Source organism: Vulpes vulpes, chromosome 6 (genome assembly GCF_048418805.1).
Source record: "Vulpes vulpes isolate BD-2025 chromosome 6, VulVul3, whole genome shotgun sequence".
Lineage (NCBI taxonomy): Eukaryota > Metazoa > Chordata > Mammalia > Carnivora > Canidae > Vulpes > Vulpes vulpes.
Genome location: NC_132785.1, coordinates 75,127,412 through 75,141,603, shown reverse-complemented (window position 1 = coordinate 75,141,603; position 14,192 = coordinate 75,127,412). Strand labels below are relative to the sequence as shown.

At 38.8% G+C, this 14,192-nt stretch overlaps 1 protein-coding gene and 1 pseudogene across 3 annotated transcripts in view; one reads left to right on the top strand and one right to left on the bottom strand.

Annotated features, from left to right (window-relative positions):
• The window catches only part of PRORP (protein only RNase P catalytic subunit), a 133,123-nt gene that overhangs the window by 37,340 nt on the left and 81,591 nt on the right, over nt 1-14,192 (bottom strand). The gene's annotated exons all lie outside the window — the stretch shown is intronic.
• On the top strand, nt 184-1,877 carry LOC112935336 (dnaJ homolog subfamily A member 1 pseudogene; annotated as a pseudogene).

Below are 14,192 nucleotides of genomic sequence, written 5' to 3'. Positions count from 1 at the left end.
TGAGAATAAAATCAGATAATATCTATAAAAGGACTCAGTATGTTTTAAAAGAATACATATTGGGGAAATTTCCAGAACCTTTGGTGAGACACAGAGGAGCGGAGGCTGCCGGAGCTGTGCCCAGCAGTGCGCTCCTTCCCACTCCCCCCACATGGGCCTCGGCCCTCTCAGGGGCTGTAGAAAATGATGAAAGAAACCACTTACTATGATGTTTTGGGGGTCAAACCCAATGCCACCCAGGAGGAATTGAAAAAGGCTTACAGGAAAGTGGCCTTGAAGTACCACCCTGATAAGAATCCAAATGAAGGAGAGAAGTTTAAACAGATTTCTCAAGCTTATGAAGTACTCTCTGATGCAAAGAAAAGAGAATTAATATGACAAAGGAGAACAGGCAATTAAAGAAGGTGGAGCTGGTGGTGGTTTTGGCTCCCCCACAGACATCTTTGATATGTTTTTTGGAGGAGGAGGAAGGATGCAGAGAGAAAGGAGAGGTATAAATGTGCATTAGCTCTCAGTAACCTTAGAAGATTTATATGATGGTACAAGAAAACTAGCTCTGCAAAAGAAACTGATTTGTGATAAATGTGAAGGCCGAGGTAGTAAGAAAGGAGCAGTTGAATGTTGTCCCAATTGCTGAGGTACAACTCAATGTACCTCAAATAAGAATGCAAATAAGAATTAATCAGATAGGGGATCCCTGGGTGGCTCAGCGGTTTAGCACCTGCCTTCAGCCCAGGGCCTGATCCTGGAGTCCTAGGATTGAGTCCCACATTGGGCTCCCTGCATGGAGCCTGCTTCTCCCTCTGCCTCTCTCTCTCTGTCTCTCATGGATAAATAAATAAAAAAATCTTAAAAAAAAAAAAAAAAAAGAATTCATCAGATAGGACCTGGAAAGGTTCAGCAAATTCAGTCTGTGTGAATGGAGTGCCAGGAGCTGGGGAATGGATCAGTCATAAAGATAGATGTAAAAGCTGCAATGGAAAGAAGATAGTATGAGAGAAGATTCTAGAAGTGCATTTTGACAAAGGCATGAAAGATGGCCAGAAGATAACATTCCATGGTGAAGGAGACCAAGAGCCAGGACTGGAACCAGGAAATACTATCATTGTTTTAGATCAGAAGGATCATGTTATTTTTACTTGATGAGGAGAAGACCTTTTCATATGTATGGACATATAGCTGGTTGAAGCCTTGCGCAGCTTTCAAAAGCCAGTATCGGCCCGCGGGCGCCCCTGCCGCCGCCCTCGCCGCGGAGCCGCGCGGAGCCGAGCCCGCGAGCTAACCCGAGCCAGCGGCCCGGAGCCAGCCGGGGGGCGTCCGGGAGCCCCCCTGGGGCTGCAGGCGAGGGCCCAGGCGGTGCGGACGACGAGGGCACAGTGAGGCACCACGGGAAGGTCACGGTCAAGTACGACCGCAAAGAGCTACGGAAGCGCCTCAACCTGGAGGAGTGGATCCTGGAGCAGCTCACTCGCCTCTATGACTGCCAGGAAGAAGAGATCCCAGAGTTAGAGATTGATGTAGATGAACTCCTGGACATGGAAAGTGATGATACCCGGGCCACCAGGGTCAAGGAGCTGCTGGTTGACTGTTACAAACCCACTGAGGCCTTCATCTCTGGCCTGCTGGACAAGATATGGGGCATGCAGAAGCTGAGCACACTCCAGAAGAAGTAGGGTCCTCGATCCAGGTGAATGGTGGCTCCCACAGGACAATCGCTGCTCCCCGACCTCGTAGCAACAGCAATACCAGGGGGCCCTGCGGCCAGGCCTGGTGCCATGAGCAGGGCTCCCCGTGCCCCTGGCTCAGGGGCCTCATCCCTGCCCCCTCAGTTTTCCATTTTTGGGGTTTTTTATTGTTATTAAACTGATGAGACTTTTTGTGTTTTTATATTGACTCTGCGGCGCGGCCCTTTAATAAAACTAGGATATGCCTTTGGTGCAAAACAAAAACAAAAACAAAAACAAAAACAAAAACAAAAACAAAAAAAACCAAAAGCCAGTATCTACTCTTGACAACTGAACCAATGTCATCACCTCTCATCCAGGTCAGATTGTCAAGCATGGGGATATCAAGTGTGTGCTAAATGAAGGCATGTCAATTTATCGTAGACCACATGAGAAGGGTCGCCTAATCATTGAATTTAAGGTAAACTTCCCTGAGAATGGCTTTCTCTCTTCTGATAAACTTTCTTTGCTGGAAAAATTCCTACTTAAGAGGAAGAAATAGAAGAGACTGATGAAATGAACCAGGTAGAACTAGTGGACTTTGATCCCAATCAGGAAAAATGGCACCATTACAATGGGGAAGGATATGAGGATGGTGAACATCATCCTAGGGGTGGTGTTCAGTGTCAGACCTCTTAATGGGGGCCAGTGAATAACACTGTTGGCATTTTATATGCAGTAGTGAATAAGTGAAGGACTATAATAATAGTTCACTACTTGCTATTGTTTTTGTTTTGATATTCAACTATAGTAATGTTTTAAAAGTTAAATGAAGAATAAACTCAAATTTAAAAGCTCTGATTTTGCCCTGTAAAAAAAAAATAAAAAAGACTACATATTGTTTTTGTTAGGCTATGAAAGCACAAAATTGTGATATGTTAATATATAGGTCTGACAGACCTTAAATGATTAAGATGTTAAGAGAATTAAGTTTTCATTAAAATAGAGTAGACATGTTTATTTTCAAAGAGTCTTTACTTCCTTGATTTAAGTACATTCATTTCTTCTTTCTTAGTTTGACTGTCATCACTTTAGTTCAAGATGCCATTAGGTCTGCTGGTTGGTTTTGCAAACAGGTTTCTCATGGACCATTGCCAGGTTACTTTTCCTGCAACATTGCTTTCTATTATCATTTTCCTATTCATCCCACTTTCTGGGATTCATCCCAATTTCTGGGATTAGTAGGCTATCCTAACATGTAGGCATGAACAAATTCAGAGCTACCTAGTGAGGGGAGGGCTAGATACGCAGTTTGGAAATTGTAACAGAGAACAACATAACAAATTGTTAGCATTTGAGGGAAGAGCATGGACTTTGGAGTTAGATTGGCATTTGAATTCTGGACCTGTTTCTTATATCTATTTATTCCAGGAAATGATTTAATTGTACTTCAGTTTGTAAAATGGAAACGCTTACTTCATAGGGTTACTTAAACACAGTGTCTAACTTCATTAGTGTCTTTTAGTTTCTGTCCCTTCATATAAAACAGGCAGAAAAAGAAAATGTTAATGAGAAAATGGTTATGTGCATTGTATATTTAGAGTTTCATTTGTTCCACTTAGTAAGGAGGTATTATATCTAAAGTTTGAGAAGATAAAAACTACACTGGAAAGGGGAACAAACTTACTAACACAGTTCACATCTTTTCCCCAAATAAGTCTTTTGAAATATTCAGATATCTCCCTGGTCAAGACAACAAATGTAAATCTACGGTTAAACTGTAAATTAAGCTTGAGAGTTACGTGGTCATTTCTGCCTGTAAAATAGGATGAATTTGAAAGAAACAAAACTGGAGATGAGAAACCAAATAGGAGGATATAGCAGATATTTAAGCAGATGCTACTAAGGATCTGAAGAGAAGGCTATGGAATAGAGGGAAGGAAGAGAACTGATTTGAGAAATAACTAGAAAGTGAAATTGGCAAGACTTGGTGAATGACTGGATTTGAGGATTATAGAGAAGGAGAAGTCAGAGATCACTTCCAGGGTTTTGGGTTGGTTGGCTTGAAGAACAGTCATATCCATAGGAGTAAAGGTTCAGTTTTGGACATATTTAGTTCGAAGTACTTGTCTAAGGTAGAGATATAGATTTGGAGCCTGACAGCACACAAAGTAGATGAGATCAATCACGGTGAAGCCTTAGAATATCAACATTTAAGGGGGAAGAGGAGCTCAATAAGGGATGACAACGGTCAGAGGACAAGGAGAAGAATGAGTATGGACTCACAGATTTCACAGTTTCAAGAAGAAAAAATAAAGTACCAAATATAAGAGAAAAGGTCTGAGTATTTATATCTCCCTACTAAATTCACATGTTGAAACCTAACTCTTCATGTGATAGTATTTGGAGATGGGAGGTGATTAGGTTATGAGGGCAGGTCCCTCCTGAATGGGATTAGTACCCTTCTAAAAGAGGCTAGAGAGATCTCCTTTCCCCTTCTGCCATTTGAGGACACAGTGAAAAGATGGCTATCTATGAACACAGAGTCAGACCCTCACTAGACACTGAATCTGCAATAACATGAACTTGACTTCTCAGCATCCAGAACTGTGAGAAATAAATGTTTGCTATTTATCAGTTTATGGTATTACTACAGCAGCTCAAACAGACTAATACAAGGACTAAAATATGTCCACTGGAATTGGCAATTAGGAAATTACAATGGCTCCAGTGGGAACAGTTTCAATGAAGTGATGGGGGTAAGCCATCCCTTAGGGGTTAGGGAGTAAATGGGTAGCAAGAAATAAATTGTATACCAGTCTTTTGAGAAATTTAGATGAGGAAGAGAGAAGCTAGAGCAAGCCAGCTGTATGAGTTACTGATTAAAGCAAGGGAGATCCAGGGGTGCCTGGGCAGCTCAGTCGTTAAGCGTCTAACTCTTGATTTCAGCTCAGGTCATGATCTCAGGATCCTGCGATCGAGCGCCACATCAGGCTCCATGCTCAGCAAGGAGTCTGCTTGAGGATTCTTTCTCCCACTCCCTCTGCCCCTCCACTTGTTTTCTCTCTCTCTCAAATAAATAAATAAATAAATCTTAATAACAAAAAAAGCAATGGAGATCCAAAGAATCAAAAAAGCATGACACAAAGAGCCCAGAGTAGTATTTCAAGAAGGAAGGGATAAATAGATCTGTTACAGATGAAAGAATATGGGTTTTGGAAGGAAGTGTATCTAATTCTGTGACTTTACCACCTACTAGCTATGAGACAAGTTACTTAACCCTTTCTGAGCCATAGTTCCTTCATCCTTAAGAAAGAAATACCACTATCTGTGGAACTGTTGTGGAAATTAAATGAGATGCTGCATTTAAGTGTTTCACACAGGCACCTTCTGCTTGCTCCACTGAACATACTGAACAAATACCAGCTCCCAATGCCCCCAGTAGTCACTGGTAACACTGAAGAGTGTCATTTCAATTAAGCGGTGAAGATGATGGAAAGCTGCCTGCCCCAGGTTAAGACATTTAGTTATGAAATACTAAAAATAGGGAACAAGAATTGAAAGAGGAAAGGGATTTGAGAGAGCTAATCTTGTCTGAAGTCTAAAAAAGAATGAAGCAAATAAAATGCCAAGAGGGAAGTGAGGCTGGGGAGCCCTCATGTCTTACACATGATTAGCATATGTCCCTGAGTTATTTGAAATAGAGGTCCCTTACTGGTCTTTAAAGGATGCAATTTGCAACAGAGATGGGAGCTGTAGGATGCTGGACATGGAAAAGATCACAGGACAAACAAGCCACCTCATGGAGGAAAGTTTTGATGGAACTGATACCTAATGCTGTTGATCATTTTAGCAAAGATCTAGGAAACAAAATATTTAGGAAAATTAGTGTCCAAAGTAGATTTGAGCTCAAGCATCCTTGGGCCTGTTAATGAATATGAAGCACACAACTAGGGAATTTGTGGGTAGAAAACATTCCCTAATTGCACAATCTCTAAACCTTTCCATCTGATTCTAACTATAATAGGTGTGCAAACACACTTCTCAATGTTTCCAACCCTACATGCACAAAGAATTATTCTTCAAATACACAGTTTGTTCTAGTAATGAGTCTTGACATAATAGCTTTCTTAGATAAATTCAGAGTTATTTCAGGGAGGGGGAGGCATGTGTGTGTGAAATTATCAATAAGTATGTTCAGCTTCATATGTTGATTACAAGGAAAACCTAAGGTTTAAAGAATTTAGAACTGTCCAGACTCACAAGGCAAGATAATAGTACAACGGAATCCAATGCAATTCTATTTCCAAATATCTCTCCCTAATAAATACAAGAAATGCAACTTTGTCTTCACAATTCAGGGCACAGACTTCTGTGGTCATTTACTGATCACAAATCAAGGTAGAAGAATCACTACATAGCTCAGAAAAAAAGAAAAAGAAAAAAAAAAAGATGCTGTGATGATTGAGGGAAAGAAAACTAGAAAAAAAGTCCTATGTTTTGCTGTACAAAAAGAAAGAAAAAAAGAAAGAATGGAGGGAGGGAGGGAGGGAGGAAAGGAAGAAAGGAAGAAAGAAAATAATTAGAGAACTCCTTAAAAGCACAGAAAAATATCCTCCAATCACTACTTTAGGTGATGAAAAAAGTGGTAAGTGAATTTTAGAGCAGCTTTAACACAGTTAGTCTGTGTTAAAAGACAGACAAAGGAAGACAAAGGTTGGTTTCTCTACAGAATCTTCTTCCACCCCATGGAGATGACTGCATGCTTTCCTTAAAGCAAAGGGTTGCTCTCTGGCAACAATGGAATGTGGCAACTGACTTTATTATAGGAAATTAATTTTGACAAACATCCAAATTAAGCTTAGTAGACAAGGCCACCATGTGGAATTGAGGTGGCTGTGCACTGAACGACTCTAGGGCAACATTCACAGACCAAAATATGAGGGGCACCCCTGATGGCACATGTATATCAAAAACAATTTGAGCTCCAAGAGGGCAGGGAGTTTTTTCTGTTTTGATCACAGTATCCCTGGCACAAATAACAAGGCCTGATGTTTCAGATGATCAATTAAAATGTGCTGCATGGGGGATCCCTGGGTGGCGCAGCGGTTTGGCGCCTGCCTTTGGCCCAGGGTGCGATCCTGGAGACCCGGGATCGAGTCCCACATCGGGCTCCCGGTGCATGGAGCCTGCTTCTCCCTCTGCCTGTGTCTCTGCCTCTCTGTCTCTCTCTGTATGACTATCATAAATAAATAAAAATTAAAAAAAAAAAAACAAATTGGCCCTGTTTTAAAAAAAAAATAAAATAAAATGTGCTGCATGAGTGAATGCGCTAATGAATGAAAGAAAAGGGGAAATGGAAGTTTGAGAGCAGAGGGGAAGTATATGTTAGGAAAGGATTCCTTACAACTGGAAGAAACAGACCAAGTAAAAAATCCAGAAACTTGGAAAGGAATTCTTACCTGTTACAAAGGAGAAGAAAGAAGGGATGATAGACCCAGTTTTGAACTGTCTTGCCAAGCTTTATTTTGCTCAAGGACTTATGAAGGGTCAAGCAAAAATTATGTAATGAAGGGTGGAAAGACCATTTTACAGCATAGATGGGAGATTTTCTTCTTAGTTAACAGGCTAAGTATGTCAAGAAAAGTTCACTTAATTGCTTTTTTCTTTTTTAAAAGATTTTATTTTATTCATGAGAGCCACACAGAGAGAGGCAGAGACACAGGCAGAGGGAGAAGCAGGCTCTCCATGGGGAGCCTGATGCTTGATTCAATCCCTGGATCCCGGCATCATGACCTGAGCCAAAGGCAAATGCTCAACCGCTGAGCCACCCAGGTGTCCCTCAACTGCTTTTTTTTTCTTTTTAAATCAAAAGTATTTACGTGTCCATAACCATACAAGGAGGTGGAAGTCAGAAGAAAAGAGGATTTTCACTAAAATATGAACCCTCCCCCAAATAAATTCTTGAACACATGATCAAGTAATATAAACACTGCAGAAGTGATCTCTAAATTGTTATACGCTACCATAGTGTTAGCTATTTTTTATTCTCAAAGTTAAAGAAATAGAGTTCATAAAGATTAACCAGTCAATTAATGTCTACTGACTATATTCTGAACTTTAGCATATATGCATGTATATAAAATAGGTAATATGTATTCCTTATGTATACTTGATTTTCATTCTATTCTACTGATCAGGCTTCAACTAGACCTAAAATTCTGTTTCCTTAAAATTCTCAATATCATCTTTATCCCATAAATATATATATAATTTCTACGGACATGGGCTATAGCTATTTCTGTGGAGACATGGGCTATAGCTATTTCTGTGGAGTTTCTGTGGTGTCTTTTTTTTTTTTAAGATTTATTTATTTTAAGAAACAGAGAGAAAGCATGCATGGGGGAGGGGTAGAGGGAAAGGGAGAGAGAGAAAGAGAGAATCTTGAGCAGACTCCTCACTGAGTATGGAGCCTAATGCAGAGCTCGATTTTGTGTCCCTGGGATCATGACCTGAGCCAAAACAAAGAGTCAGATGCTCAACTGACTAAGCCACCCAGTGAATGTGTAGAACTCTGGAGTTTTACACATTTAGAGCACTTTTGAAAATTTTCAGCTACAAAAATTTATTTCAAGAGAGCTGATGACTCTACATGTCCTATAATGATTCTTCTGATAACATATCGCAAAAAATTCTTCTCATCAAGGAAATCTGCTAAAGTTGCTCTAAATTCTGAGCAATACCAAAGATATTTGCTGACCCATAATTTTTCTGTTCATAATCTGTTTTCTGCCATGGGTTTTGGCCTATACCATCTGTAACTTCCACTAAAACAACAAAACTAAACAAAAACAAAACACATAGCTCCTCGCTGTATACAAAATCTACAGTTGGCTTCTCTGGGAGGAACCACTCCTACTCACAGTCACTTGATGTTTATCAGTATATACTAGTTGAGAGCTGTGAAAAATAGAGTGGGAAGTTCCCTGTAACCAAAACAAAAAATGTTACAGATACTTACATGATCCTTAGCAATACCTGTTTGCTATCTACTATATGTTTAGGAGTTTAGTAAGTTGTAGAATGCACCAAATAAAAGACAACTGGTATATATATTCTCTTCATGTGGTAATGTGATATACAAAGTGAATAAAGCCTTATTTTTGTATGGGTAATAAATCCACATGGTCAAAAGAAACTAAAGGGTATTCATTGAAGAGTGTCCCTCTCACCCTATCCCTTAGCCACCTAGCTCCTCTCCCCAGTGGCAACCAATACTATCTGCTTCTTGGGTAGCCCTCTCAAGAGACATGAACAAGCAAGAAAGTGTGTGTGTTTTCTTTCCCCTTCTTTGCACAATTGGTGGCATAATGTATACCACTTCTAGGTAGACACTTCTCCCACTATGCCAATGATAGGCAAAAGGCTTCTTCTTGCATGTGGGGTTTTTGTTTTTGATAGAACAAGAGCAGCTTCCTCAAGAACTGTGTTGTGAAGGAGTTTGAGGCCAGTAGGCTTAGAAAGTATGTTGTGGGGCAGCCCGGGTGGCTCAGTGGTTTAGCGCTGCCTTCAGCATGATCCTGGAGACCCGGGATGTCGGGCTCCCTGCATGGAGCCTGCTACTCTCTCTGCCTGTGTCTCTGCCTCTCTCTCTCTCATGAATAAATACAATCTTAAAAAAAAAAAAAGTATGTTGTGAATGTTTTGTAGTATCTGCTACAGCCATTTATTTCTGTTTTGTGCCTTACTTTATCTTCTACATGCCTCTATTATAAGAATTATTATACTTTATTATGCTTGGAAGGGGTGTCTGAGGGTAGACACCATGCTCTTTTATGTATATAGTGCAAGGTGCTTACCCAGCACAGGGCCTAACATGTAATATCATTTAATATATATTTACTGAGTGAATCCCACAGCAAAATTCCTTTTTTTTTTTTTTTAAGATTTTATTTATTTATTCATGAGAGACACACAGAGAGAGGCAGAAATGTGGGCAGAGGGAGAACCAGGCTCCATGCAGGGAGCCCAATGTTGGACTCGATCCCAGGACTCCAGGATCAGGTCCTGGGCCAAAGGGAGTTGCCCAACCACTAACCCACCCAGGTGTCCCCAAATTCCTAATGTTAAGGAGAATGAGAGTTTTCCATATTGAGCTATGAGCTATTGAGAATGAGCTACTTCCCTCCATGCAAAGATAGACTTCATCAACCTTGGAACTGTAGATGTTTAATGATGGTGTATTTGAAACATACATGACAGTATTTTCCCTGTCCCTATTGGAATTTACAGCAAGGCCATGTGGCATTCAACCTGCCTGAGAAAAAATACTTCTACAGCACTTTACACAGGATCCTGTGTGCATAATCACTTGGTTTCCAATCACTGCCATCTAAAGAGAAAATGGTTGTATAACATGTGATTTCTGAAACAAAGGTGAGGTGGGGAAGAAGGTCAGGTGATGGTGAAATAAAACTGAATGGAAACATCATGAGTGAAAAAGAAAGTTTATTATTATTTTTTAAAAATCCAGTGAACGAGAAAAATTAAGAACATTTCAACTGAACCTTACTCATTTAAGACTCTATCTGCTAATCATTCTCAAACTTCCATTTCCATATAAGTATTGCCATCTACAGTACATGCAGGAATCATGGTTATTTTTTTTAGGGGAGAAATAACTGAAATGAAAAGCCTGGCATATTACAGGATAATGTCTTTATGCCCTTTTAAATACACGCATTTATCAAAGTTACACAGTATGTTTTCTCTACATATTTTGAAAGGTAATAATACTTAATGGGCTGATTACTGTCTTTTAAAAATTAATATTGTAAAAAAATTAATATTGTAAAAAATTAATATTGTAAAGCTAGAGCTTATGATTTTAAGGCTTTAAATATTATGTAAGTATCAATAATGAAAAAAAGAAGTAATTTGTAATTTTGAGCTAGAATTTTAAGAAATATTTTTAATATGCTCCAATGCTCATTTATTTCATTTTGTTATAAGACACAAATTGGGGCTTTCCAAGGAGAAGTAAGAGAGTCCCTTTTTTTGAAGTGAAAAGAGTCTCTTATTTTTGGTGAGATTCCTCTTTACTGACCTGTGGGCTAGCTAGCCTAGGGACAGACAGGATGGAAAAGGAGGAAGAACATCAAAAGTGAACAGCATGACTCTGATTTATAGGTGCAAGCTGGAAAAACCTAAATGAAGTTATTCCAAAACACAAGTAATCTTCATGCTTCCAAGAGAATATTATACCAATATGTTGTGTTGTCACAATGCAGCTTTAAGGTAAATAAGTGGAATCCATTAAAACTATATTTTAGAATTAAAAAGAATAAATTTGATTTTGGAGATAACCAAAGATAATAATATTAAGACAGTGAGAATTTTTCTAGGTTGTTTAACCAACTATTCTCAATTGGGTATTAGATTTCATCTTTTTTCTCAAATCTCATCCTATTAAGGATGTGATGTGGGGCTTTTTTTATTCTTAAATTTTTAAAAAAGATTTATTATTTATTTTTATTTTTTAAAAGATTTTATTTATTTACTCATGAGAGACAGAAAGAGAGAGAGAGGCTGAGACACAGGCAGAAGGAGAAGCAGGCTCCAATGAAGGGAGCCCGACGCAGGATTCGATCCCAAGTCTCCAGGATCCCGCCCTGGGCCGAAGGTGGTGCTAAACCGCTGAGCCACCTGGGCTGCTCAATTAATTTATTTTAGATAGAGAGGATGCAAGAACAAGAATGTATGCAAGTGAGTTGGGGGAGAGGCAAGGGAGACTCTTCAGGCAGACTCCCCACTGAGTGCGAGCCCTACAGCTCAATATTAGGACCCACAAGATCATGACCTGAGCCAAAACCAGGAATTGGATGCTTAACTGACTGAGTCACCCAGCAGCCCTGTGGTATGTTTGACAATAGGAATAAAAGGTGATATTTAGTACTTTACCCCACCCTTTACCTTTTACCTCCTACTTTGTTACATGGTGCTATTTGAACAGTGTTGTCTGGATATAGAATTAGTCCCTCTTCTTTCCCACCCTCTCAACTCTAGTTATCAAAACGTAACCTAAAAATAAGGTACCAGTTAAATGCTGATGTCTAGCCATTAAGTATTCTTTGATTCTTCCCCAGCTAGAAGTATTTTTTTTAGAATACGAATTTTTTTTTTTTTTTTTAGAATACGAATTTTTTTATTAGTTTTCTTAAATACTTCTTAGGGCCCTTATATATATTCTAACATTAACAGTTTGTGCATTTACTAGATTATAAACTCCTTGACAATGAGAACACTACATCTTTTTTTTTTTTTTTTTTTTTTTGAAAACTACATCTTATACATCTTTGCATCTGCCACAATATCTAGCACTGTGCCTGGCATAGGAAAGGAAGTCAACAAAAATTTAATGAATAATGTATGTTTACATTTGAAAGTTTACATGGCTCACAGTAAACCAAATTAATTCTTCTGAGAAATACCATGGCCCATAGATCAACAACAGAAGGGTCTTTGTCAAATATTTCTTGGACATGGGGTGCCTAGGTGACTCAGTTGGTTAAGCGTCCTCTTTCAGCTCAGGTCATGATCTCAGGGTCCTGGGGTGGAGCCTCACATGGAGCCCCACAGTGCGTCAAGCTCCCTGCTAGGCAGGGAGTCTGCTTCTCCCTATTCCTCTGGCCTTCCTCCTTTTCCCCCCTCCCATGTTCTCTTCCCCCCTCTCTCTCAAATAAATAAAATCTTAAAAAGAATATTTCTTGGACAAGGAAAGCTAGAATCTCTGGCAACTATAGTAAAATATACGTACTTAAGCTCATGGTTTTTATGAGTAATAATTAGTTTAATTAAGTCACCAGCAGTCTAGTGACAACTTAATGTTATAACTTGTCAAAGCTTTGATAAGGCTAGGGGCCTGTGATTTACAAGGAGCTAATACTTCTAAAGCTCTTATCATTAATTTATAGATAGACTGTACTACAGCCAGGGAGATGTCATAACTACCAAAAAGGAAAGCATAACATATTTTAAAATACAAAATGTTGAGAAGAAAGGCAGGTATTAGAATTCTTAGCCTTATGTTTACTGATTTAGTTACTTGGGGCTCCCTTCACTATGGTAGAAAGATGTCCTACCAAGGTATTCAAGTATTGAAGCCCTTCACAGATTAATTCAGAGCTACTAGTAAGTTTATGTACATGGTAGGCTATATTATGTGAAATTAACTACAACAGAGTTTCTTTTAAAACAAGAGCAATATATTCAGAAAAGAAGAACACAGAATCCATGCAGACACATGGAAAGAATTAATTTCTGATGCTAGCAAAACAAATATGGAAGATTAGATATGGATATGGGCAGGCAGAAATAAGTATCAGGCAAAATTATACTTAAGCTAAAAGAGAAATAGATGAAAGGATGTCATTAGTCTGACCCTGGAAACAATCAATAAACTTCCCAGAATCCCACAACATATCACAACCAACCAAAAGGAGTTTGTGGTCAAAGAAGAGCCAGATACTAACGATGTAATTTGAAAGTTGGGAAGTGTGGGGAGAACCAAGGAGACAATAATTAATAGGGAGAGAACATTATTATAATTCAACAGCTTTTGGTTAAGTTATAACTATGAAGGTCAAGGTATTTCTCATCTGATAAAGTCCTTAGTTATTGTTTTATTAATAATGTTTCATGCCCATTTTCCAGTATAGGTTTTAACATTTTTAACATTTTTCTCATTGGAACTTTAGAAAGAAAATAAACTGAAGAGACTGCAATTATGTAGTGGTTAGAGCACTGGCTTAAGGCAGACTTCTTGAATTCAAATTCTAGCTCTTGCTTACTAGTTCTGTGACCTTAAGGATGTCACTTGACCTCTCTAAGCTTCAGTTTCCTCATCTGAAAAATGGATTTATTTGTTATGAGGATTAAATGATTAATTTAGTAAACTAATTTATTGTTTATAAAGCACTTGAGAACTGTATTCCAGAGTGAGTGCTATATGAATGTTTGCTAAATAAAATCTGTTCTCAATACATCAGCTGTTCATCTGACTTAAAAAAAGTTTGGCCACCATGATGAGAAGGTCTCCAGATGTATTTATTGTAATGAAACTCGGTATAACCTAAAGAAAGGTTTTCTATTTTTGCAGAAGCCCTGCTTTGAGTTTATTTTCTGTCCTTCATTTTCTCCCCTGTGATTTTTAACTCTGTTTCTATCATTTTAGTTAAAAGATAGTTATCTAGGAAATAGTATAACTTTTGCTCAGGGTTCTTAAGTACACCGCCTCCAAATCTACCACATGCCACAAGAAACTAAAGGGAATATACACACACACATACACACATGGAGCTGAGAAGGATATATAGAGAGAGGATATAAGAAGATAGATATCACTTCCCTTATGAGATATATGACGGTATGGATTAAAGCTGATGATAGGGTAGGGTCTGAAATTTCAATAAATCATGTAAAATCAGAAGAGCCTCCACACAGAGGTGCTGGTGTGGTACCTAAAGAATA